The sequence below is a fragment of the Symsagittifera roscoffensis genome, chromosome 5, assembly GCF_963678635.1.
Source record: "Symsagittifera roscoffensis chromosome 5, txSymRosc1.1, whole genome shotgun sequence".
Classification (NCBI taxonomy): domain Eukaryota; kingdom Metazoa; phylum Xenacoelomorpha; order Acoela; family Convolutidae; genus Symsagittifera; species Symsagittifera roscoffensis.
Window position 1 is genome coordinate 5,629,355 of NC_087066.1, and position 24,456 is coordinate 5,653,810.

Below are 24,456 nucleotides of genomic sequence, written 5' to 3' on the forward strand. Positions count from 1 at the left end.
ATGAAAATTCGACCACAGAGGGATTCGAACTCCCAATCTTTTGATTGGAAGTCTGACGACTTATCCGTTAGGCCAGGCGGCCGGTTGAAGGTTGTCGTAATGTGTAGATTTATAGTGCTCAAGATGCCGTTGTTTACTGCTCAGATGAGTAAAATTTTTTGAAAAATTACTTAGCGCAGAAGTTCCTTGCTGTCAATCATGATGTTTTTATCTGCTGTGCATAATCCGAAATAACCTTATCAAAAATGAACAGTCGACCACAGAGGGATTCGAACCTCCAAGCTTCTTATTCGAAGTCAGACGCCTTATCCGTTAGGCCATGCGGCCGTTGGAAGGAATTTTAAATGGGTAGGTTTAAAATGCTCTGGATGCCATTGTTTTACTGCTAAGATGAGCAAATTTTTGGGGAAAAAATTATTTAGCGCAGAATTTCCTTACTGTCAATCATGATGTTTTTATCTGCTGTGCATAATCCGAAATTACCTTCTCAAGAAATGATAATTTGAACACAAAGAGGTTCGAACTCCCAATCTTTTGATTCGAAGTCAGACGCCTTATCCGTTTGTCCATGCGGCTGTTGGAATGTGTCGAAATGTGTAGATTTGAAATGCTCAAGATGCTGTTGTTTTCCTGCTTGGATGAGCAAATTTTTCTGAAACATTAGCTAGCGGAGAATTTCCTTGCTGTCAATCATTATGTTTTTATCTGCTGTGCATTATCTGAAATTACCTGCTCAAAAATTGAAAAGTCGACCACAGAGGGATTCGAACCCGCAATCTTACGATCCGAAGTCAGACGGCTTATCCGTTAGGCCATGCGGCCATCGTAAGGTTTTCGAAATAGGAAGATGTAAAATGCTCTGGATGCCGTTGTTTTACTGCTAAGATGAGCAAATTTTTGGGGAAAAAAATTAGTGAGCGCAGAATTTCCTTGCTGTCAATCTTGATGTTTTTATCTGCTGTGCATAATCCGAAATTACCTTCTCAAGAAATGAAAATTTGACCACAGGGGTTCGAACTCCCAATTTTTTTATTCGAAGTCAGACGCCTTATCCGTTAGTCCATGCGGCTGTTGGAAAGTGTCGAAATGTGTAGATTTGAAATGCTCAAGATGCTGTTGTTTTCCTGCTTAGATGAGAAAATTTTTAGGAAAGTTTAGTTAGCGCAGAATTTCCTTGCTGTCAATCATGATGTTTTTATCTGCTGTGCATATCCGAAATTACCTTCTCAAGAAATGAAAATTTGACCACAGAGGGGTTCGAACTCTCAAATTTTGATTCGAAGTCAGACGCCTTATCCGTTAGTCCATGCGGCTGTTGGAATGTGTCGAAATGTGTAGATTTGAAATGCTCAAGATGCTGTTGTTTTCCTTCTTAGATGAGAAAATTTTTGGGAAAGTTTAGTTGTGCGCGTCAATCTCCACAATTCGAAAAGAAACCGCTGCAACATTAGTTGGCGCAGAATTTCCTTGCTGTCAATCATGATGTTTTCATCTGCTGTGCATAATCCGAAAATACCTTCTCAAAAAATGAAAAGTCGACCACAGAGGGATTCGAACTCCCAATCTTTTGATTGGATGTCAGACGCCTTATTCGTTAGTCCATGCGGCTGCTGGAATGTGTCGAAATTTGTAGATTTGAAATGCTCAAGATGTCGAAATTTGTAGATTTGAAATGCTCAAGATGCCGTTGTTTTCCTGCTTAGATGAGCAAATTTTCTGAAGCATTAGCTAGCGGAGAAGTTCCTTGCTGTCAATCATTATGTTTTTATCTGCTGTGCATAATCCGAAATTACCTTCTCAAGAATCGAAAATTCGACCGTAGAGGGATTCGAACTCCCAATCTTTTGATTCGAAGTAGACGCTTTATCCGTTGGGCCTTGCGGGTGTTGGAATGTGTCAAAATGTGTAGATTTGAAATGCTCAAGATGCCGTTGTTTTCCTGCTTAGATGAGCAATTTTTTCTGAAAAATTAGCTAGCGGAGAAGTTCCTTGCTGTCAATCATTATGTTTTTATCTGCTGTGCATTATCTGAAATTACCTGCTCAAAAAATGAAAAATCGACCATAGAGGGTTTCATACCCCCAATCTTCCGATTCGAAGTCAGACGCCTTATCCGTTAGTCCATGCGGGCGTTGGAAGGTATACGAAATGGGTAGGTTTAAAATGCTCTGGATGCCGTTGTTTTACTGCTAAGATGAGCAAATTTTTGGGAAAATTTTGTTAGTGCAGATTTTCCTGGCTGGCAATCATGATGTTTTTATCTGCTGTGCATAATCCGAAGTTACCTTCTCAAGAAATGATAATTTGAACACAAAGAGGTTCGAACTCCCAATCTATTGATTCGAAGTCAGACGCCTTATCCGTTTGTCCATGCGGCTGTTGGAATGTGTCGAAATGTGTAGATTTGAAATGCTCAAGATGCTGTTGTTTTCCTGCTTGGATGAGCAAATTTTTCTGAAACATTAGCTAGCGGAGAAGTTCCTTGCTGTCAATCATTATGTTTTTATCTGCTGTGCATTATCTGAAATTACCTGCTCAAAAATTGAAAAGTCGACCACAGAGGGATTCGAACCCCCAATCTTACGATCCGAAGTCAGACGGCTTATCCGTTAGGCCATGCGGGCGTTGGAAGGTATACGAAATGGGTAGGTTTAAAATGCTCTGGATGCCGTTGTTTTACTGCTAAGATGAGCAAATTTTTGGGAAAATTTTGTTAGTGCAGATTTTCCTGGCTGGCAATCATGATGTTTTTATCTGCTGTGCATAATCCGAAGTTACCTTCTCAAGAAATGATAATTTGAACACAAAGAGGTTCGAACTCCCAATCCTTTGATTCGAAGTCAGACGCCTTATCCGTTTGTCCATGCGGCTGTTGGAATGTGTCGAAATGTGTAGATTTGAAATGCTCAAGATGCTGTTGTTTTCCTGCTTGGATGAGCAAATTTTTCTGAAACATTAGCTAGCGGAGAAGTTCCTTGCTGTCAATCATTATGTTTTTATCTGCTGTGCATTATCTGAAATTACCTGCTCAAAAATTGAAAAGTCGACCACAGAGGGATTCGAACCCCCAATCTTACGATCCGAAGTCAGACGGCTTATCCGTTAGGCCATGCGGCCATCGTAAGGTTTTCGAAATAGGAAGATTTAAAATGCTCTGGATGCCGTTGTTTTACTGCTAAGATGAGCAAATTTTTGGGAAAAAAAATTAGTGAGCGCAGAATTTCCTTGCTGTCAATCTTGATGTTTTTATCTGCTGTGCATAATCCGAAATTACCTTCTCAAGAAATGAAAATTTGACCACACAGAGGGATCCGAACCCCCAATCTTCTGATTCGAAGTCAGACGCCTTATCCGTTAGTCCATGCGGGCGTTGGAAGGTATACGAAATGGGTAGGTTTAAAATGCTCTGGATGCCGTTGTTTTACTGCTAAGATGAGCAAATTTTTGGGAAAATTTTGTTAGTGCAGATTTTCCTGGCTGGCAATCATGATGTTTTTATCTGCTGTGCATAATCCGAAGTTACCTTCTCAAGAAATGATAATTTGAACACAAAGAGGTTCGAACTCCCAATCTTTTGATTCGAAGTCAGACGCCTTATCCGTTTGTCCATGCGGCTGTTGGAATGTGTCGAAATGTGTAGATTTGAAATGCTCAAGATGCTGTTGTTTTCCTGCTTGGATGAGCAATTTTTTCTGAAACATTAGCTAGCGGAGAAGTTCCTTGCTGTCAATCATTATGTTTTTATCTGCTGTGCATTATCTGAAATTACCTGCTCAAAAATTGAAAAGTCGACCACAGAGGGATTCGAACCCCCAATCTTACGATCCGAAGTCAGACGGCTTATCCGTTAGGCCATGCGGCCATCGTAAGGTTTTCGAAATAGGAAGATTTAAAATGCTCTGGATGCCGTTGTTTTACTGCTAAGATGAGCAAATTTTTGGGAAAAAAAATTAGTGAGCGCAGAATTTCCTTGCTGTCAATCTTGATGTTTTTATCTGCTGTGCATAATCCGAAATTACCTTCTCAAGAAATGAAAATTTGACCACAGGGGTTCGAACTCCCAATTTTTTTATTCGTAGTCAGACGCCTTATCCGTTAGTCCATGCGGCTGTTGGAAAGTGTCGAAATGTGTAGATTTGAAATGCTCAAGATGCTGTTGTTTTCCTGCTTAGATGAGAAAATTTTTAGGAAAGTTTAGTTAGCGCAGAATTTCCTTGCTGTCAATCATGATGTTTTTATCTGCTGTGCATATCCGAAATTACCTTCTCAAGAAATGAAAATTTGACCACAGAGGGGTTCGAACTCTCAAATTTTGATTCGAAGTCAGACGCCTTATCCGTTAGTCCATGCGGCTGTTGGAATGTGTCGAAATGTGTAGATTTGAAATGCTCAAGATGCTGTTGTTTTCCTTCTTAGATGAGAAAATTTTTGGGAAAGTTTAGTTGTGCGCGTCAATCTCCACAATTCGAAAAGAAACCGCTGCAACATTAGTTGGCGCAGAATTTCCTTGCTGTCAATCATGATGTTTTCATCTGCTGTGCATAATCCGAAAATACCTTCTCAAAAATGAAAAGTCGACCACAGAGGGATTCGAACTCCCAATCTTTTGATTGGAAGTCAGACGCCTTATTCGTTAGTCCATGCGGCTGCTGGAATGTGTCGAAATTTGTAGATTTGAAATGCTCAAGATGTCGAAATTTGTAGATTTGAAATGCTCAAGATGCCGTTGTTTTCCTGCTTAGATGAGCAAATTTTCTGAAGCATTAGCTAGCGGAGAAGTTCCTTGCTGTCAATCATTATGTTTTTATCTGCTGTGCATAATCCGAAATTACCTTCTCAAGAATCGAAAATTCGACCATAGAGGGATTCGAACTCCCAATCTTTTGATTCGAAGTAGACGCTTTATCCGTTGGGCCTTGCGGGTGTTGGAATGTGTCGAAATGTGTAGATTTGAAATGCTCAAGATGCCGTTGTTTTCCTGCTTAGATGAGCAATTTTTTCTGAAAAGTTAGCTAGCGGAGAAGTTCCTTGCTGTCAATCATTATGTTTTTATCTGCTGTGCATTATCTGAAATTACCTGCTCAAAAAATGAAAAGTCGACCATAGAGGGATTCATACCCCCAATCTTCCGATTCGAAGTCAGACGCCTTATCCGTTAGGCCATGCGGGCGTTGGAAGGTATTCGAAATGGGTAGGTTTAAAATGCTCTGGATGCCGTTGTTTTACTGCTAAGATGAGCAAATTTTTGGGAAAATTTAGTTAGTGCAGATTTTCCTGGCTGGCAATCATGATGTTTTTATCTTCTGTGCATAAGCCGAAATTACCTTCTCAAGAAATGAAAATTCGACCATAGAGGAATTCGAACGCCCAATCTTTTGATTCGAAGTCAGACGCCTTATCCGTTAGGTCTTGCGGATGTTGGAATGTGTCGAATTGTGTAGATTTGAAATGCTCAAGATGCTGTTGTTTTCCTGCTTAGATGAGAAAATTTTTTGCTGTGTATTAAATTTTCTCTTATCTGCTGTGCATTATCTGAAAATACCTTCTCAAAAAATGAAAAATCGACCACAGAGGGATCCGAACCCCCAATCTTCTGATTCAAAGTCGGACGCCTTATCCATTAGGCCATGCGGCCGTTGGAAGGTTTTCGTAATGGGTAGATTTAAAATGCTCTGGATGCCGTTGTTTTACTGCTAAGATGAGCAAATTTTTGGGAAAAAATTTAGTTAGCGCAGAATTTCCTTGCTGTCAATCATTGTTTTTATCTGCTGTGCATAATCCGAAATTACCTTCTCAAGAATAGAAAATTCGACCATAGAGGGATTCGAACTCCCAATCTTTTGATTCGAAGTAGACGCTTTATCCGTTGGGCCTTGCGGGTGTTGGAATGTGTCGAAATGTGTAGATTTGAAATGCTCAAGATGCCGTTGTTTTCCTGCTTAGATGAGCAATTTTTTCTGAAAAATTAGCTAGCGGAGAAGTTCCTTGCTGTCAATCATTATGTTTTTATCTGCCGTGCATTATCTGAAATTACCTGCTCAAAAAATGAAAAGTCGACCATAGAGGGATTCATACCCCCAATCTTCCGATTCGAAGTCAGACGCCTTATCCGTTAGGCCATGCGGGCGTTGGAAGGTATTCGAAATGGGTAGGTTTAAAATGCTCTGGATGCCGTTGTTTTACTGCTAAGATGAGCAAATTTTTGGGAAAATTTAGTTAGTGCAGATTTTCCTGGCTGGCAATCATGATGTTTTTATCTTCTGTGCATAAGCCGAAATTACCTTCTCAAGAAATGAAAATTCGACCATAGAGGAATTCGAACGCCCAATCTTTTGATTCGAAGTCAGACGCCTTATCCGTTAGGTCTTGCGGATGTTGGAATGTGTCGAATTGTGTAGATTTGAAATGCTCAAGATGCTGTTGTTTTCCTGCTTAGATGAGAAAATTTTTTGCTGTGTATTAAATTTTCTCTTATCTGCTGTGCATTATCTGAAAATACCTTCTCAAAAAATGAAAAATCGACCACAGAGGGATCCGAACCCCCAATCTTCTGATTCAAAGTCGGACGCCTTATCCATTAGGCCATGCGGCCGTTGGAAGGTTTTCGTAATGGGTAGATTTAAAATGCTCTGGATGCCGTTGTTTTACTGCTAAGATGAGCAAATTTTTGGGAAAAAATTTAGTTAGCGCAGAATTTCCTTGCTGTCAATCATTGTTTTTATCTGCTGTGCATAATCCGAAATTACCTTCTCAAGAATAGAAAATTCGACCATAGAGGGATTCGAACTCCCAATCTTTTGATTCGAAGTAGACGCTTTATCCGTTGGGCCTTGCGGGTGTTGGAATGTGTCGAAATGTGTAGATTTGAAATGCTCAAGATGCCGTTGTTTTCCTGCTTAGATGAGCAATTTTTTCTGAAAAATTAGCTAGCGGAGAAGTTCCTTGCTGTCAATCATTATGTTTTTATCTGCCGTGCATTATCTGAAATTACCTGCTCAAAAAATGAAAAGTCGACCATAGAGGGATTCATACCCCCAATCTTCCGATTCGAAGTCAGACGCCTTATCCGTTAGGCCATGCGGGCGTTGGAAGGTATTCGAAATGGGTAGGTTTAAAATGCTCTGGATGCCGTTGTTTTACTGCTAAGATGAGCAAATTTTTGGGAAAATTTAGTTAGTGCAGATTTTCCTGGCTGGCAATCATGATGTTTTTATCTGCTGTGCATAATCCGAAATTACCTTCTCAAGAAATGAAAATTCGACCATAGAGGAATTCGAACGCCCAATCTTTTGATTCGAAGTCAGACGCCTTATCCGTTAGGTCTTGCGGATGTTGGAATGTGTCGAATTGTGTAGATTTGAAATGCTCAAGATGCTGTTGTTTTCCTGCTTAGATGAGAAATTTTTTTGCTGTGTATTAAATTTTCTCTTATCTGCTGTGCATTATCTGAAAATACCTTCTCAAAAAATGAAAAATCGACCACAGAGGGATCTGAACCCCCAATCTTCTGATTCGAAGTCGGACGCCTTATCCATTAGGCCATGCGGCCGTTGGAAGGTTTTCGAAATGGGTAGATTTAAAATGCTCTGGATGCCGTTGTTTTACTGCTAAGATGAGCAAATTTTTGGGAAAAAATTTAGTTAGCGCAGAATTTCCTTGCTGTCAATCATGATGTTTTTATCTGCTGTGCATAATCCGAAATTACCTTCTCAAAAATGAAAATTTGACCACAGAGGGGTTCGAACTCTCAATTTTTGGTTCGAAGTCAGACGCCTTATCCGTTAGCCCATGCGGCTATTGGAATGTTTCAAAATGTAAAGATTTGAAATGCTCAAGATGCTGTTGTTTTCCTGCTTAGATAAGAAAATTTTTGGGAAAGTTTAGTTGTGCGCGTCAATCTCCACAATTCGAAAAGAAACCGCTGCAACATCAGTTAGCGCAGAATTTTCTTGCTGTCAATCATGATGTTTTTATCTGCTGTGCATAATCCGAAAATACCTTCTCAAAAAATGAAAAGTCGACCACAGAGGGATTCGAAGCCCGAATCTTCTGATTCGAAGTCAGACGCTTTATCGGTAAGGTCATGCGGCCGTTGGAAGGTTTTCGAAATTGGTAGATTTAAAATGCACTGGATGCCGTCGTTTTACTGCTAAGATAAGCAAATTTTTGGGAAAGTTTAGTTAGCGCAGAATTTCCTTGCTGTCAATCTTGATGTTTTTATCTGCTGTGCATAATCCGAATTTACCTTCTAAAGAAATGAAAATTCGACCACAGAGGGATTCGAACTCCCAAGCTTTTGATTGGAAGTCAGACGCCTTATTCGTTAGGCCATGCGGCTGCTGGATTGTGTCGAAATATGTAGATTTGAAATGCTCAAGATGCCGTTGTTTTCCTGCTTAGATGAGCAATTTTTCTAAAGCATTAGCTAGCGGAGAAGTTGCTTGCTGTCAATCATTATGTTTTTATCTGCTGTGCATAATCCGAAATTATTTTCTCAAGAATCGAAAATTCGACCATAGAGGGATTCGAACTCCCAATCTTTTGATTCGAAGTAGACGCTTTATCCGTTGGGCCTTGCGGGTGTTGGAATGTGTCGAAATGTGTAGATTTGAAATGCTCAAGATGCCGTTGTTTTCCTGCTTAGATGAGCAAATTTTTCTGAAAAATTAGCTAGCGGAGAAGTTCCTTGCTGTCAATCATTATGTTTTTATCTGCTGTGCATTATCTGAAATTACTTGCTCAAAAAATGAAAAGTCGACCATAGAGGGACTCATACCCCCAATCTTCCGATTCGAAGTCAGACGCCTTATCCGTTAGGCCATGCGGGCGTTGGAAGGTATTCGAAATGGGTAGGTTTAAAATGCTCTGGATGCCGTTGTTTTACTGCTAAGATGAGCAAATTTTTGGGAAAATTTAGTTAGTGCAGATTTTCCTGGCTGGCAATCGTGATGTTTTTATCTGCTGTGCATAATCCGAAATTACCTTCTCAAGAAATGAAAATTCGACCATAGAGGAATTCGAACGCCAAATCTTTTGATTCGAAGTCAGATGCCTTATCCGTTAGGTCTTGCGGATGTTGGAAAGTGTCGAATTGTGTAGATTTGAAATGCTCAAGATGCTGTTGTTTTCCTGCTTAGATGAGAAAATTTTTGCTGTGTATTAAATTTTCTCTTATCTGCTGTGCATTATCTGAAAATACCTTCTCAAAAAATGAAAAGTCGACCACAGAGGGATTCGAACCCCCAATCTTCTGATTCGAAGTCAGACGCCTTATCCATTAGGCCATGCGGACGTTGCTAGGTTTTCGAAATGGGTAGATTTAAAATGCTCTGGATGCCGTTGTCTTACTGCTAAGATGAGCAAATTTTTGGGAAAAAATTTAGTTAGCGCAGAATTTCCTTGCTGTCAATCATGATGTTTTTATCTGCTGTGCATAATCCGAAATTACCTTCTCAAAAATGAATATTTGACCACAGAGGGGTTGATTCGAAGTCAGACGCCTTATCCGTTAGTCCATGCTTTAGTCCATGAGAGGTTGACTAACGCATGGACTAACGCGTTGACTAGGGGTTGACTAACGCATTATCCGTTAGTCCATGCTGTGCATAATCCGAAATTACCTTCTCAAAAATGAATATTTGACCACAGAGGGGTTGATTCGAAGTCAGACGCCTTATCCGGTAGTCCATGCGTTAGTCCATGAGGGGTTTTCCTGCTTAGATGAGAAAATTTTTGCTGTGTATTAAATTTTCTCTTATCTGCTGTGCATTATCTGAAAATACCTTCTCAAAAAATGAAAAGTCGACCACAGAGGGATTCGAACCCCCAATCTTCTGATTCGAAGTCAGACGCCTTATCCATTAGTCCATGCGGCCGTTGGAAGGTTTTCGAAATGGGTAGATTTAAAATGCTCTGGATGCCGTTGTCTTACTGCTAAGATGAGCAAATTTTTGGGAAAAAATTTAGTTAACGCTGAATTTCCTTGCTGTCAATCATGATGTTTTTATCTGCTGTGCATAATCCGAAATTACCTTCTCAAAAATGAATAGTTGACCACAGAGGGGTTGATTCGAAGTCAGACGCCTTATCCGTTAGTCCATGCGTTAGTCCATGAGGGGTTGACTAACGCATGGACTAACGCATGGACTAACGCGTTGACTAGGGGTTGACTAACGCGTTGACTAACGCATTATCCGTTAGTCCATGCTGTGCATAATCCGAAATTACCTTCTCAAAAATGAATATTTGACCACAGAGGGGTTGATTCGAAGTCAGACGCCTTATCCGTTAGTCCATGCGTTATTCCATGAGGGGTTTTCCTGCTTAGATGAGAAAATTTTTAGTGTGTATTAAATTTTCTCTTATCTGCTGTGCATTATCTGAAAATACCTTCTCAAAAAATGAAAAGTCGACCACAGAGGGATTCGAACCCCCAATCTTCTGATTCGATGTCAGACGCCTTATCCACTAGGCCATGCGGGCGTTGGAAGGTTTTCGAAATGGGTAGATTTAAAATGCTCTGGATGCCGTTGTCTTACTGCTAAGATGAGCAAATTTTTGGGAAAAAATTTAGTTAACGCAGAATTTCCTTGCTGTCAATCATGATGTTTTTATCTGCTGTGCATAATCCGAAATTACCTTCTCAAAAATGAATATTTGACCACAGAGGCGTTGATTCGAAGTCAGACGCCTTATCCGTTAGTCCATGCGTTAGTCCATGAGGGGTTGACTAACGCATGGACTAACGCGTTGACTAGGGGTTGACTAACGCATTATCCGTTAGTCCATGCTGTGCATAATCCAAAATTACCTTCTCAAAAATGAAGATTTGACCACAGAGGGGTTGATTCGAAGTCAGACGCCTTATCCGTTAGTCCATGCGTTATTCCATGAGGGGTTTTCCTGCTTAGATGAGAAAATTTTTGCTGTGTTTTAAATTTTCTCTTATCTGCTGTGCATTATCTGAAAATACCTTCTCAAAAAATGAAAAGTCGACCACAGAGGGATTCGAACCCCCAATCTTCTGATTCGAAGTCAGAAGCCTTATCCATTAGGCCATGCGGCCGTTGGAAGGTTTTCGAAATGGGTAGATTTAAAATGCTCTGGATGCCGTTGTCTTACTGCTAAGATGAGCAAATTTTTGGGAAAAAATTTAGTTAGCGCAGAATTTCCTTGCTGTCAATCATGATGTTTTTATCTGCTGTGCATAATCCGAAATTACCTTCTCAAAAATGAATATTTGACCACAGAGGCGTTGATTCGAAGTCAGACGCCTTATCCGTTAGTCCATGCGTTAGTCCATGAGGGGTTGATTATCCGTTAGTCCATGAGGGGTTGATTTGAAGTCAGACGCGTTATCCGTTAGTCCATGCGCCTTATCCATTAGGCCATGCGGCCGTTGGAAGGTTTTCGAAATGGGTAGATTTAAAATGCTCTGGATGCCGTTGTCTTACTGCTAAGATGAGCAAATTTTTGGGAAAAAAATTAGTTAGCGCAGAATTTCCTTGCTGTCAATCATGATGTTTTTATCTGCTGTGCATAATCCGAAATTACCTTCTCAAAATCGAATATTTGATCACAGAGGGGTTCAAATATTCGAAGTTAAAATATTTAAACCACAGAGGGGTTCAAATATTCAAATTTCAAAACACAGAGGGGTTCAAATATTCAAATACCACAGAGGGATTCAAATATTCAAATACCACAGAGGGGTTCAAATTATTCGAAGTCAGACACCTTATCCGTTAGTCCATGCGGCTATTGGAATGTTTCGAATTGTGTAGATTTGAAATGCTCAAGATGCTGTTGTTTTCCTGTTTAGATGAGAAAATTTTTGGGAAAGTTTAGTTGTGCGCGTCAATCTCCACAATTCGAAAAGAAACCGCTGCAACATTAGTTAGCGCAGAATTTCCTTGCTGTCAATCATGATGTTTTTATCTGCTGTGCATAATCCGAAAATACCTTCTCAAAAAATGAAAAGTCGACCACAGAGGGATTCGAAGCCCGAATCTTCTGATTCGAAGTCAGACGCTTTATCCGTAAGGTCATGCGGCCGTTGGAAGGTTTTTCGAAATTGGTAGATTTAAAATGCACTGTATGCCGTTGTTTTACTGGTAAGAAGAGCAAATTTTTGGTAAAATTTAGTTAGCGCAGAATTTCCTTGCTGTCAATCTTGATGTTTTTATCTGCTGTGCATAATCCGAATTTACCTTCTAAAGAAATGAAAATTCGACCACAGGGGGATTCGAACTCCTAATCTTTTGATGGGAAGTCCGAAGCCTTATCCGTTAGTCCAGGCGGCCGGTTGAAGGTTGTCTTATTTTGTAGATTTATAGTGCTCAAGATGCCGTGGTTTAATGCTCAGATGAGCAAATTTTTTTTGAAAAATTACTTAGCTCAGAAGTTCATTGCTGTCAATCATGATGTTTTTATCTGCTGTGCATAATCCGAAATTACCTTCTCAAAAAATGAAAAGTCGACCACAGAGGGATTCGAACCCCCAGTCTTTTGATTCGAACTCAGACGCCTTATCCGGTAGGCCATGCGGCCGTTGGAAGGAAGTTTAAATGGGTAGGTTTAAAATGCTTTGGATACCGTTGTTTTACTGCTAAGATGAGCAAATTTTTGGGAAAATTTATTTAGCGCAGAAAATCCTTGCCTTCAATCAAGATGTTTTTATCTGCTGTGCATAATCCGAAATTACCTTCTCAAGGAATGAAAATTCGACCATAGAGCGATTCGAGCTCCCAATCCTTTGATTCGAAATCAGAAGCCTTATCAGTTGGGCCTTGCGGGTGTTGGAATGTGTCGAAATGTGTAGATTTGAAATGCTCAAGATGCCGTTGTTTTCCTACTTAGATGAGCAAATTTTTCTGAAACATTAGCTAGCGGAGAAGTTCCTTGCTGTCAATCATTATGTTTTTATCTGCTTTGCATTATCTGAAATTACCTGCTCAAAAAACGAAAAGTCGATCACAGAGGGATTCGAACCCCCAATCTTCTGATTTGAAGTCAGACGCCTTATCCGTTAGGCCGTGCGGCCGTTAAAAGGTTTTCGAAATAGGAAGATTTAAAATGCTCTGGATGCCGTTGTTTTACTGCTAAGATGAGCAAATTTTTGGGAAAATTTAGTTAGCGCAGAATTTCCTTGCTGTCAATTTTGATATTTTTATCTGCTGTGCATAATCCGAATTTACCTTCTAAAGAAATGAAAATTTGACCACAGAGGGGTTCGAACTCTCAATTTTCGATTCCAAGTCAGACGCCTTATCCGTTAGTCCATGCGGCTATTGGAATGTTTCGAATTGTGTAGATTTGAAATGCTCAAGATGCTGTTGTTTTCCTGCTTAGATGAGAAACTTTTTGGTAAAGTTTAGTTAGCGCAGAAGCTCCTTGCTGTCAATCATTATGTTTTTATCTGCTGTGCATTATCTGAAATTACCTGCTCAAAAAATGAAAAGTCGATCACAGAGGGATTCGAACCCCCAATCTTCTGATTCGAAGTCAGATGCCTTATCCGTTAGGCCATGCAGCCGTTGGAAGATTTTCCGAAATGGGTAGATTTAAAATGCTCTGGATGCCGTTGTTTTACTGCTAAGATGAGCAAATTTTTGGGAAAATTTAGTTAGTGCAGATTTTCCTGGCTGGCAATCATGATGTCTTTATCTGCTGTGCATAATCCGAAATTACCTTCTCAAGAAATGAAAATTCGACCATAGAGGAATTCGAACGCCCAATCTTTTGATTCGAAGTCAGACGCCTTATCCGTTAGGTCTTGCGGCCGTTGGAAGGCTTTCGAAATTGGTAGATTTAAAATGCACTGGATGCCGTTGTTTTACTGCTAAGATGAGCAAATTTTTGGGAAAATTTAGTTAGCGCAGAAATTCCTTGCTGTCAATCTTGATGTTTTTATCTGCTGTGCATAATCCGAATTTACCTTCTAAAGAAATGAAAATTCGACCACAGGGGGATTCGAATTACCAATCTTTTGATGGGAAGTCCGAAGCCTTATCCGTTAGTCCAGGCGGCCGGTTGAAGGTTGTCGTAATGTGTACATTTATAGTGCTCAAGATGCCGTGGTTTACTGCTCAGATGAGCAAATTTTTTTTGAAAAATTACTTCGCGCAGAAGTTCATTGCTGTCAATCGTGATGTTTTTATCTGCTGTGTGTGCATAATCCGAAATTACCTTTTCAAAAAATGAAAAGTCGAGCACAGAGGGATTCGAACCCCCAGTCTTTTGATTCGAAGTCAGACGCCTTATCCGTTAGTCCATGCGGCCGTTGGAAGGAATTTTTAATGGGTAGGTTTACAATGCTTTGGATACCGTTGTTTTACTGCTAAGATGAGCAAATTTTTGGGAAAATTTATTTAGCGCCGAAGTTCCTTGCTGTCAATCAAGATGTTTTTATCTGCTGTGCATAATCCGAAATTACCTTCTCAAGAAACGAAACTTCGACCATAGAGGGATTCGAACTCCCAATCTTTTGATTCGAAGTCAGAAGCCTTATCAGTTGGGCCTTGCGGGTGTTGGATTGTGTCGAAATGTGTAGATTTGAAATGCTCAAGATGCCGTTGTTTTCCTGCTTAGATGAGCAAATTTTTCTGAAACATTAGCTAGCGGAGAAGTTCCTTGCTGTCAATCATTATGTTTTTATCTGCTGTGCATTATCTGAAATTACCTGCTCAAAAAATGAAAAGTCGACCACAGAGGGATTCGAACCCCCAATCTTCTCAGACGCCTTATCCGTTAGGCCATGCGGCCGTTGAAAGGTTTTCGAAATAGGAAGATTTAAAATGCTCTGGATGCCGTTGTTTTACTGCTAAGATGAGCAAATTTTTGGGAAAAAAATTAGTTAGCGCAGAATTTCCTTGCTGTCAATCATGATGTTTTTATCTGCTGTGCATAATCCGAAATTACCTTCTCAAGAAATAAAAATTTGACCACAGAGGGGTTCGAACTCCCAATCTTTTGATTCGAAGTCAGACGCCTTATCCGTTAGTCCATGCGGCTGTCGTAATGTGTCGAAATGTGTAGATTTCAAATGCTCAAGATGCTGTTGTTTTCCTGCTTAGATGAGAAAGTTTTTGGGAATTTTAGTTAGCGCAGAAGCTCCTTGCTGTCAATCATTATGTTTTTATCTGATGTGCTTTATGTGAAATTACCTGCTAAAAAAAAGAAAATTCGACCACAGAGGGATTCGAACCCCCCAATCTGCTGATTCGAAGTCAGACGCCTTATCCGTTAGGCCATGCGGCCGTTGGAAGGTTTTCGAACTGGGTAGATTTAAAGTGCTCTGGATGCCGTTGTTTTACTGCTAAGATGAGCAAATTTTTGGGAAAAAATTTAGTTAGCGCAGAATTTCCTTGCTGTCAATCATGATGTTTTTATCTGCTGTGCATAATCCGAAATTACCTTCTCAAAATCGAATATTTGACCACAGAGGGGTTCAAATATTCGAAGTTAAAATATTTAAACCACAGAGGGGTTCAAATATTCAAATTTCAAAACACAGAGGGGTTCAAATATTCAAATACCACAGAGGGGTTCAAATTATTCGAAGTCAGACACCTTATCCGTTAGTCCATGCGGCTATTGGAATGTTTCGAATTGTGTAGATTTGAAATGCTCAAGATGCTGTTGTTTTCCTGCTTAGATGAGAAAATTTTTGCGAAAGTTTAGTTGTGCGCGTCAATCTCCACAATTCGAAAAGAAACCGCTGCAACATTAGTTAGCGCAGAATTTCCTTGCTGTCAATCATGATGTTTTTATCTGCTGTGCATAATCCGAAAATACCTTCTCAAAAAATGAAAAGTCGACCACAGAGGGATTCGAAGCCCGAATCTTCTGATTCGAAGTCAGACGCTTTATCCGTAAGGTCATGCGGCCGTTGGAAGGATTTCGTAATTGGTAGATTTAAAATGCACTGGATGCCGTTGTGTTACTGGTAAGAAGAGCAATTTTTTGGGAAAATTTAGTTAGCGCAGAATTTCCTTGCTGTCAATCTTGATGTTTTTATCTGCTGTGCATAATCCGAATTTACCTTCTAAAGAAATGAAAATTCGACCACAGGGGGATTCGAACTCCTTATCTTTTGATGGGAAGTCCGAAGCCTTATCCGTTATTCCAGGCGGCCGGTTGAAGGTTGTCTTAATGTGTAGATTTATAGTGCTCAAGATGCCGTGGTTTAATGCTCAGATGAGCAAATTTTTTTTGAAAGATTACTTAGCGCAGAAGTCCATTGCTGTCAATCATGATGTTTTTATCTGCTGTGCATAATCCGAAATTACCTTCTCAAAAAATGAAAAGTCGACCACAGAGGGATTCGAACCCCCAGTCTTTTGATTCGAAGTCAGACGCCTTATCCGGTAGGCCATGCGGCCGTTGGAAGGAATTTTAAATGGGTAGGTTTAAAATGCTTTGGATACCGTTGTTTTACTGCTAAGATGAGCAAATTTTTGGGAAAATTTATTTAGCGCAGAAAATCCTTGCCTTCAATCAAGATGTTTTTATCTGCTGTGCATAATCCGAAATTACCTTCTCAAGAAACGAAACTTCGACCATAGAGGGATTCGAACTCCCAATCTTTTGATTCGAAGTCAGAAGCCTTATCAGTTGGGCCTTGCGGGTGTTGGATTGTGTCGAAATGTGTAGATTTGAAATGCTCAAGATGCCGTTGTTTTCCTGCTTAGATGAGCAAACTTTTCTGAAACATTAGCTAGCGGAGAAGTTCCTTGCTGTCAATCATTATGTTTTTATCTGCTGTGCATTATCTGAAATTACCTGCTCAAAAAATGAAAAGTCGACCACAGAGGGATTCGAACCCCCAATCTTCTCAGACGCCTTATCCGTTAGGCCATGCGGCCGTTGAAAGGTTTTCGAAATAGGAAGATTTAAAATGCTCTGGATGCCGTTGTTTTACTGCTAAGATGAGCAAATTTTTGGGAAAAAAATTAGTTAGCGCAGAATTTCCTTGCTGTCAATCATGATGTTTTTATCTGCTGTGCATAATCCGAAATTACCTTCTCAAGAAATAAAAATTTGACCACAGAGGGGTTCGAACTCCCAATCTTTTGATTCGAAGTCTGACGCCTTATCCGTTAGTCCATGCGGCTGTCGTAATGTGTCGAAATGTGTAGATTTCAAATGCTCAAGATGCTGTTGTTTTCCTGCTTAGATGAGAAAGTTTTTGGGAATTTTAGTTAGCGCAGAAGCTCCTTGCTGTCAATCATTATGTTTTTATCTGATGTGCTTTATGTGAAATTACCTGCTCAAAAAGTGAAAAGTCGACCACAGAGGGATTCGAACCCCCAATCTTCTGATTCGAAGTCAGACGCCTTATCCGTTAGGCCATGCGGCCGTTGGAAGGTTTTCGAACTGGGTAGATTTAAAGTGCTCTGGATGCCGTTGTTTTACTGCTAAGATGAGCAAATTTTTGGGAAAAAATTTAGTTAGCGCAGAATTTCCTTGCTGTCAATCATGATGTTTTTATCTGCTGTGCATATTCCGAAATTACCTTCTCAAGAAATGAAAATTTGACCACAGAGGGGCTCGAACTCCCAATCTTTTGATTAGAAGTCAGAAGCTTTATCAGTTGGGCCTTGCGGGTGTTGGAATGTGTCGAAATGTGTAGATTTGAAATGCTCAAGATGCCGTTGTTTTCCTGCTTAGATGAGCAAATTTTTCTGAAACATTAGCTAGCGGAGAAGTTCCTTGCTGTCAATCATTATGTTTTTTTCTGCTGTGCATTATCTGAAATTACCTGCTCAAAAAATGAAAAGTCGACCACAGAGGGATTCGAACCCCCAGTTTTTTATTCGAAGTCAGACGCCTTATCCGTTAGGCCATGCGGCCGTTGGAAGGAATTTTAAATGGCTAGGTTTAAAATGCTTTGGATACCGTTGTTTTACTGCTAAGATGAGCAAATTTTTGGGAAAATTTATTTAGCGCAGAAGTTCCTTGCTGTCAATCAAAATGTTTTTATCTGCTCTGCATAATCCGAAATTACCTTCTCAAGAAATGAAAATTCGACCATAGAGGGATTCGAACTCGCAATCTTTTGATTCGAAGTCAGAGGCCTTATCAGTTGGGCCTTGCGGGTGTTGGAATGTGTCGAAATGTGTAGATTTGAAATGCTCAAGATGCCGTTGTTTTCCTACTCAGATGAGCAAATTTTTCTGAAACATTAGCTAGCGGAGAAGTTCCTTGCTGTCAATAATTATGTTTTTATCTGCTGTGCATTATCTGAAATTACCTCCTCAAAAAATGAAAAGTCGACCACAGAGGGATTTGAACCCCCAATCTTCTGATTCGAAGTCAGACGCCTTATCCGTTAGGCCATGCGGCCGTTGAAAAGTTTTCGAAATAGGAAAATTTAAAATGTTCTGGATGCCGTTGTTTTACTGCTAAGATGAGCAAATTTTTGGGAAAATTTAGTTAGCGCAGAATTTCCTTGCTGTCAATTTTGATATTTTTATCTGCTGTGCATAATCCGAATTTACCTTCTAAAGAAATGAAAATTTGACCACAGAGGGGTTAGAACTCTCAATTTTTGATTCGAAGTCAGACGCCTTATCCGTTAGTCCATGCGGCTATTGGAATATATCGAATTGTGTAGATTTGAAATGCTCAAGATGCTGTTGTTTTCCTGCTTAGATGAGAAAATTTTTGGGAAAGTTTAGTTGTGCGCGTCAATCTCCACAATTCGAAAAGAAACCGCTGCAACATTAGTTAGCGCAGAATTTCCTTGCTGTCAATCATGTTTTTATCTGCTGTTCATAATCCGAAAATACCTTCTCAAAAAATGAAAAGTCGACCACAGAGGGATTCGAAGCCCGAATCTTCTGATTCGAAGTCAGACGCTTTATCCGTTAGGTCTTGCGGCCGTTAAAAGGCTTTCGAAATTGGTAGATTTAAAATGCACTGGATGCCGTTGTTTTACTGCTAAGATGAGCAAATTTTTGGGAAAATTTAGTTAGCGCAGAAATTCCTTGCTGACAATCTTGATGTTTTTATCTGCTGTGCATAATCCGAATTTACCTTCTAAAGAAATGAAAATTCGACCACAGGGGGATTCGAACTCCCAATCTTTTGATGGGAAGTCCGAAGCCTTATCCGTTAGTCCAGGCGGCTGGTTGAAGGTTGTCGTGATGTGTAGATTTATAGTGCTCAAGATGCCGTGGTTTACTGCTCAGATGAGCAAATTTTTTTTGAAAAATTACTTAGCGCAGAAGTTCATTGCTGTCAATCATGATGTTTTTATCTGCTGTGCATAATCCGAAATTACCTTCTCAAAAAATGAAAAGTCGACCACAGAGGGATTCGAACCCCCAGTTTTTTGATTCGAAGTCAGACGCCTTATCCGTTAGGCCATGCGGCCGTTGGAAGGAACTTTTAATGGGTAGGTTTAAAATGCTTTGGATACCGTTGTTTTACTGCTAAGATGAGCAAATTTTTGGGAAAAATTATTTAGCGCAGAAGTTCCTTGCTGACCATCAAGATGTTTTTATCTGCTGTGCATAATCCGAAATTACCAACTCAAGAAATGAAAATTCGACCATAGAGGGATTCGAACTCCCAATCTTTTGATTCGAAGTCAGAAGCCTTATCAGTTGGGCCTTGCGGGTGTTGGAATGTGTCGAAATGTGTAGATTTGAAATGCTCAAGATGCCGTTGTTTTCCTGCTTAGATGAGCAAATTTTTCTGAAACATTAGCTAGCGGAGAAGTTCCTTGCTGTCAATCATTATGTTTTTATCTGCTGTGCATTATCTGAAATTACCTGCTCAAAAAATGAAAAGTCGACCCCAGAGTGATTCGAACCCCCAATCTTCTGATTTGAAGTCAGACGCCTTATCCGTTAGGCCATTCGGCCGTTGAAAGGTTTTCGAAATAGGAAGATTTAAAATGCTCTGGATGCCGTTGTTTTACTGCTAAGATGAGCAAATTTTTGGGAAAAAAATTAGTTAGCGCAGAATTTCCTTGATGTCAATCATGATGTTTTTATCTGCTGTGCATAATCCGAAATTACCTTCTCAAGAAATGAAAATTTGACCACAGAGGGGTTCGAACTCCCAATCTTTTGATTCGAAGTCAGACGCCTTATCCGTTAGTCCATGTGGCTGTCGGAATGTGTCGAAATGTGAAGATTTGAAATGCTCAAGATGCTGTTGTTTTCCTGCTTAGATGAGAAAATTTTTGGGAATTTTAGTTAGCGCAGAAGCTCCTTGCTGTCAATCATTATGTTTTTATCTGCTGTGCTTTATGTGAAATTACCTGCTCAAAAATGAAAGTTCGACCAAAGAGGGATTCGAACTTCCAATCTTCTGATTCGAAATCAGACGCCTTATCCGTTAGGCCATGCGGCCTTTCGAAGGTTTGCAAAATGGGTAGATTTAAAGTGCTCTGGATGCCGTTGTTTTACTGCTAAGGTGAGCAAATTTTTGGGAAAAAATTTAGTTAGCGCAGAACTTCCTTGCTGTCAATTTTGATATTTTTATCTGCTGTGCATAATCCGAATTTACCTTCTAAAGAAATGAAATTTTGACCACAGAGGGGTTCGAACTCTCAATTTTCGATTCGAAGTCAGACGCCTTATGCGTTAGTCCATGCGGCTATTGGAATGTTGCGAATTGTGTAGATTTGAAATGCTCAAGATGCTGTTGTTTTCCTGCTTAGATGAGAAAATTTTTGGGAAAGTTTAGTTGTGCGCGTCAATCTCCACAATTCGAAAAGAAACCGCTGCAACATTAGTTAGCGCAGAATTTCCTTGCTGTCAATCATGATGTTTTTATCTGCTGTGCATAATCCGAAAATACCTTCTCAAAAAATGAAAAGTCGACCACAGAGGGATTCGAAGCCCGAATCTTCTGATTCGAAGTCAGACGCTTTATCCGTTAGGTCATGCGGCCGTTGGAAGGTTTTCGAAATTGGTAGATTTAAATTGCACTGGATGCCGTTGTTTTACTGCTAAGATGAACAAATTTTTGGGAAAATTTAGTTAGCGCAGAAATTGCTTGCTGTCAATCTTGATGTTTTTATCTGCTGTGCATAATCCGAATTTACCTTCTAAAGAAATGAAAATTCGACCACAGGGGGATTCGAACTCCCAGTCTTTTGATGGGATGTCCGAAGCCTTATCCGTTAGTCCAGGCGGCCGGTTGAAGGTTGTCGTAATGTGTAGATTTATAGTGCTCAAGATGCCGTGGTTTACTGCTCAGATGAGCAATTTTTTTTTGAAAAATTACTTAGCGCAGAAGTTCATTGCTGTCAATCATGATGTTTTTATCTGCTGTGCATAGTCCGAAATTACCTTCTCAAAAATGAAAAGTCGACCACAGAGGGATTCGAACCCCCAGTCTTTTGATTCGAAGTCAGACGCCTTATCCGTTAGGCCATGCGGCCGTTGGAAGGAATTTTAAATGGGTAGGTTTAAAATGCTTTGGATACCGTTGTTTTACTGCTAAGATGAGCAAATTTTTGGGAAAATTTATTTAGCGCAGAAGTTCCTTGCTGTCAATCAAGATGTTTTTATCTGCTGTGCATAATCCGAAATTACCTTCTCAAGAAATGAAAATTCGACCATAGAGGGATTCGAACTCCCAATCTTTTGATTGGAAGTCAGAAGCCTTATCAGTTGGTCCTTGCGGGTGTTGGAATGGGTCGAAATGTATAGATTTGAAATGCTCAAGATGCCGTTGTTTTCCTGCTTAGATGAGCAAATTTTTCTGAAACATTAGCTAGCGGAGAATTTCCTTGCTGTCAAAAATTATGTTTTTATCTGCTGTGCATTATCTGAAATTACCTGCTCAAAAAATGAAAAGTCGACCACAGAGGGATTCGAACCCCCAATCTTCTGATTCGAAGTCAGACGCCTTATCCGTTAGGCCATGCGGCCGTTGAAAGGTTTTCGAAATAGGAAGATTTAAAATGCTCTGGATGCCGTTGTTTTACTGCTAAGATGAGCAAATTTTTCTGAAACATTAGCTAGCGGAGAATTTCCTTGCTGTCAAAAATTATGTTTTTATCTGCTGTGCATTATCTGAAATTACCTGCTCAAAAATGAAAGTTCGACCAAAGAGGGATTCGAACTTCCAATCTTCTGATTCGAAATCAGACGCCTTATCCGTTAGGCCATGCGGCCTTTCGAAGGTTTGCAAAATGGGTAGATTTAAAGTGCTCTGGATGCCGTTGTTTTACTGCTAAGGTGAGCAAATTTTTGGGAAAAAATTTAGTTAGCGCAGAACTTCCTTGCTGTCAATTTTGATATTTTTATCTGCTGTGCATAATCCGAATTTACCTTCTAAAGAAATGAAATTTTGACCACAGAGGGGTTCGAACTCTCAATTTTCGATTCGAAGTCAGACGCCTTATCCGTTAGTCCATGCGGCTATTGGAATGTTGCGAATTGTGTAGATTTGAAATGCTCAAGATGCTGTTGTTTTCCTGCTTAGATGAGAAAATTTTTGGGAAAGTTTAGTTGTGCGCGTCAATCTCCACAATTCGAAAAGAAACCGCTGCAACATTAGTTAGCGCAGAATTTCCTTGCTGTCAATCATGATGTTTTTATCTGCTGTGCATAATCCGAAAATACCTTCTCAAAAAATGAAAAGTCGACCACAGAGGGATTCGAAGCCCGAATCTTCTGATTCGAAGTCAGACGCTTTATCCGTTAGGTCATGCGGCCGTTGGAAGGTTTTCGAAATTGGTAGATTTAAATTGCACTGGATGCCGTTGTTTTACTGCTAAGATGAACAAATTTTTGGGAAAATTTAGTTAGCGCAGAAATTGCTTGCTGTCAATCTTGATGTTTTTATCTGCTGTGCATAATCCGAATTTACCTTCTAAAGAAATGAAAATTCGACCACAGGGGGATTCGAACTCCCAGTCTTTTGATGGGATGTCCGAAGCCTTATCCGTTAGTCCAGGCGGCCGGTTGAAGGTTGTCGTAATGTGTAGATTTATAGTGCTCAAGATGCCGTGGTTTACTGCTCAGATGAGCAATTTTTTTTTGAAAAATTACTTAGCGCAGAAGTTCATTGCTGTCAATCATGATGTTTTTATCTGCTGTGCATAGTCCGAAATTACCTTCTCAAAAATGAAAAGTCGACCACAGAGGGATTCGAACCCCCAGTCTTTTGATTCGAAGTCAGACGCCTTATCCGTTAGGCCATGCGGCCGTTGGAAGGAATTTTAAATGGGTAGGTTTAAAATGCTTTGGATACCGTTGTTTTACTGCTAAGATGAGCAAATTTTTGGGAAAATTTATTTAGCGCAGAAGTTCCTTGCTGTCAATCAAGATGTTTTTATCTGCTGTGCATAATCCGAAATTACCTTCTCAAGAAATGAAAATTCGACCATAGAGGGATTCGAACTCCCAATCTTTTGATTGGAAGTCAGAAGCCTTATCAGTTGGTCCTTGCGGGTGTTGGAATGGGTCGAAATGTATAGATTTGAAATGCTCAAGATGCCGTTGTTTTCCTGCTTAGATGAGCAAATTTTTCTGAAACATTAGCTAGCGGAGAATTTCCTTGCTGTCAAAAATTATGTTTTTATCTGCTGTGCATTATCTGAAATTACCTGCTCAAAAAATGAAAAGTCGACCACAGAGGGATTCGAACCCCCAATCTTCTGATTCGAAGTCAGACGCCTTATCCGTTAGGCCATGCGGCCGTTGAAAGGTTTTCGAAATAGGAAGATTTAAAATGCTCTGGATGCCGTTGTTTTACTGCTAAGATGAGCAAATGTTTAGGAAAAAAATCGGTTAGCGCAGAATTTCCTTGCTGTCAATCATGATGTTTTTATCTGCTGTGCATAATCCGAAATTACCTTCTCAAGAAATGAAAGTTTTACCACAGAGGGGTTCGAACTCCCAATCTTTTGATTCGAAGTCAGACGCCTTATCCGTTAGTCCATGCGGCTGTCGGAATGTGTCGAAATGTGTAGATTTGCAATGCTCAAGATGCTGTTGTTTTCCTGCTTAGATGAGAAAATTTTTGGGAATTTTAGTTAGCGCAGAAGCTCCTCGCTGTCAATCATTATGTTTTTATCTGCTGTGCTTTATGTGAAATTACCTGCTCAAAAAATGAAAAGTCGACCAAAGAGGGATTCGAACCCCCAATCTTCTGATTCGAAGTCAGACGCCTTATCCGTTAGGCCATGCTGCCGTTGGAAGTTTTCGAAATGGGTAGATTTAAAGTGCTCTGGATGCCGTTGTTTTACTGCTAAGATGAGCAAATTTTTGGGAAAATTTAGTTAGCGCAGAAATTCCTTGCTGTCAATCTTGATGTTTTTATCTGCTGTGCATAATCCGAATTTACCTTCTAAAGAAATGAAAATTCGACCACAGGGGGATTCGAACTCCCAATATTTTGATTCGAAGTCAGACGCCTTATCCGTTAGTCCATGCGGCTGTCGGAATGTGTCGAAATGTGTAGATTTGCAATGCTCAAGATGCTGTT

At 40.0% G+C, this 24,456-nt stretch overlaps 1 protein-coding gene and 15 non-coding genes across 18 annotated transcripts in view; 1 reads left to right on the forward strand and 15 right to left on the reverse strand.

The window, feature by feature from the left end:
* Window positions 1-24,456, forward strand: part of LOC134846984 (xaa-Pro aminopeptidase ApepP-like) — a 172,784-nt gene that overhangs the window by 90,510 nt on the left and 57,818 nt on the right. The window lies entirely within an intron of this gene.
* Trnaq-uug (transfer RNA glutamine (anticodon UUG)) lies at window positions 5,563-5,635 on the reverse strand. The gene has a single exon. It is a non-coding gene; the product is annotated as a tRNA-Gln (tRNA).
* On the reverse strand, window positions 6,520-6,592 carry Trnaq-uug (transfer RNA glutamine (anticodon UUG)). Its single transcript has one exon. It is a non-coding gene; the product is annotated as a tRNA-Gln (tRNA).
* Window positions 9,220-9,292, reverse strand: Trnar-ucg (transfer RNA arginine (anticodon UCG)). Its single transcript has one exon. It is a non-coding gene; the product is annotated as a tRNA-Arg (tRNA).
* Trnar-ucg (transfer RNA arginine (anticodon UCG)) lies at window positions 9,803-9,875 on the reverse strand. Its single transcript has one exon. It is a non-coding gene; the product is annotated as a tRNA-Arg (tRNA).
* Window positions 10,410-10,482, reverse strand: Trnar-ucg (transfer RNA arginine (anticodon UCG)). The gene has a single exon. It is a non-coding gene; the product is annotated as a tRNA-Arg (tRNA).
* Trnar-ucg (transfer RNA arginine (anticodon UCG)) lies at window positions 10,993-11,065 on the reverse strand. Its single transcript has one exon. It is a non-coding gene; the product is annotated as a tRNA-Arg (tRNA).
* Trnar-ucg (transfer RNA arginine (anticodon UCG)) lies at window positions 13,462-13,534 on the reverse strand. The gene has a single exon. It is a non-coding gene; the product is annotated as a tRNA-Arg (tRNA).
* Trnar-ucg (transfer RNA arginine (anticodon UCG)) lies at window positions 16,310-16,382 on the reverse strand. The gene has a single exon. It is a non-coding gene; the product is annotated as a tRNA-Arg (tRNA).
* Trnar-ucg (transfer RNA arginine (anticodon UCG)) lies at window positions 17,287-17,359 on the reverse strand. Its single transcript has one exon. It is a non-coding gene; the product is annotated as a tRNA-Arg (tRNA).
* Trnar-ucg (transfer RNA arginine (anticodon UCG)) lies at window positions 18,274-18,346 on the reverse strand. Its single transcript has one exon. It is a non-coding gene; the product is annotated as a tRNA-Arg (tRNA).
* On the reverse strand, window positions 19,306-19,378 carry Trnar-ucg (transfer RNA arginine (anticodon UCG)). Its single transcript has one exon. It is a non-coding gene; the product is annotated as a tRNA-Arg (tRNA).
* Window positions 21,328-21,400, reverse strand: Trnar-ucg (transfer RNA arginine (anticodon UCG)). The gene has a single exon. It is a non-coding gene; the product is annotated as a tRNA-Arg (tRNA).
* Trnar-ucg (transfer RNA arginine (anticodon UCG)) lies at window positions 21,821-21,893 on the reverse strand. Its single transcript has one exon. It is a non-coding gene; the product is annotated as a tRNA-Arg (tRNA).
* Window positions 23,103-23,175, reverse strand: Trnar-ucg (transfer RNA arginine (anticodon UCG)). Its single transcript has one exon. It is a non-coding gene; the product is annotated as a tRNA-Arg (tRNA).
* On the reverse strand, window positions 23,596-23,668 carry Trnar-ucg (transfer RNA arginine (anticodon UCG)). The gene has a single exon. It is a non-coding gene; the product is annotated as a tRNA-Arg (tRNA).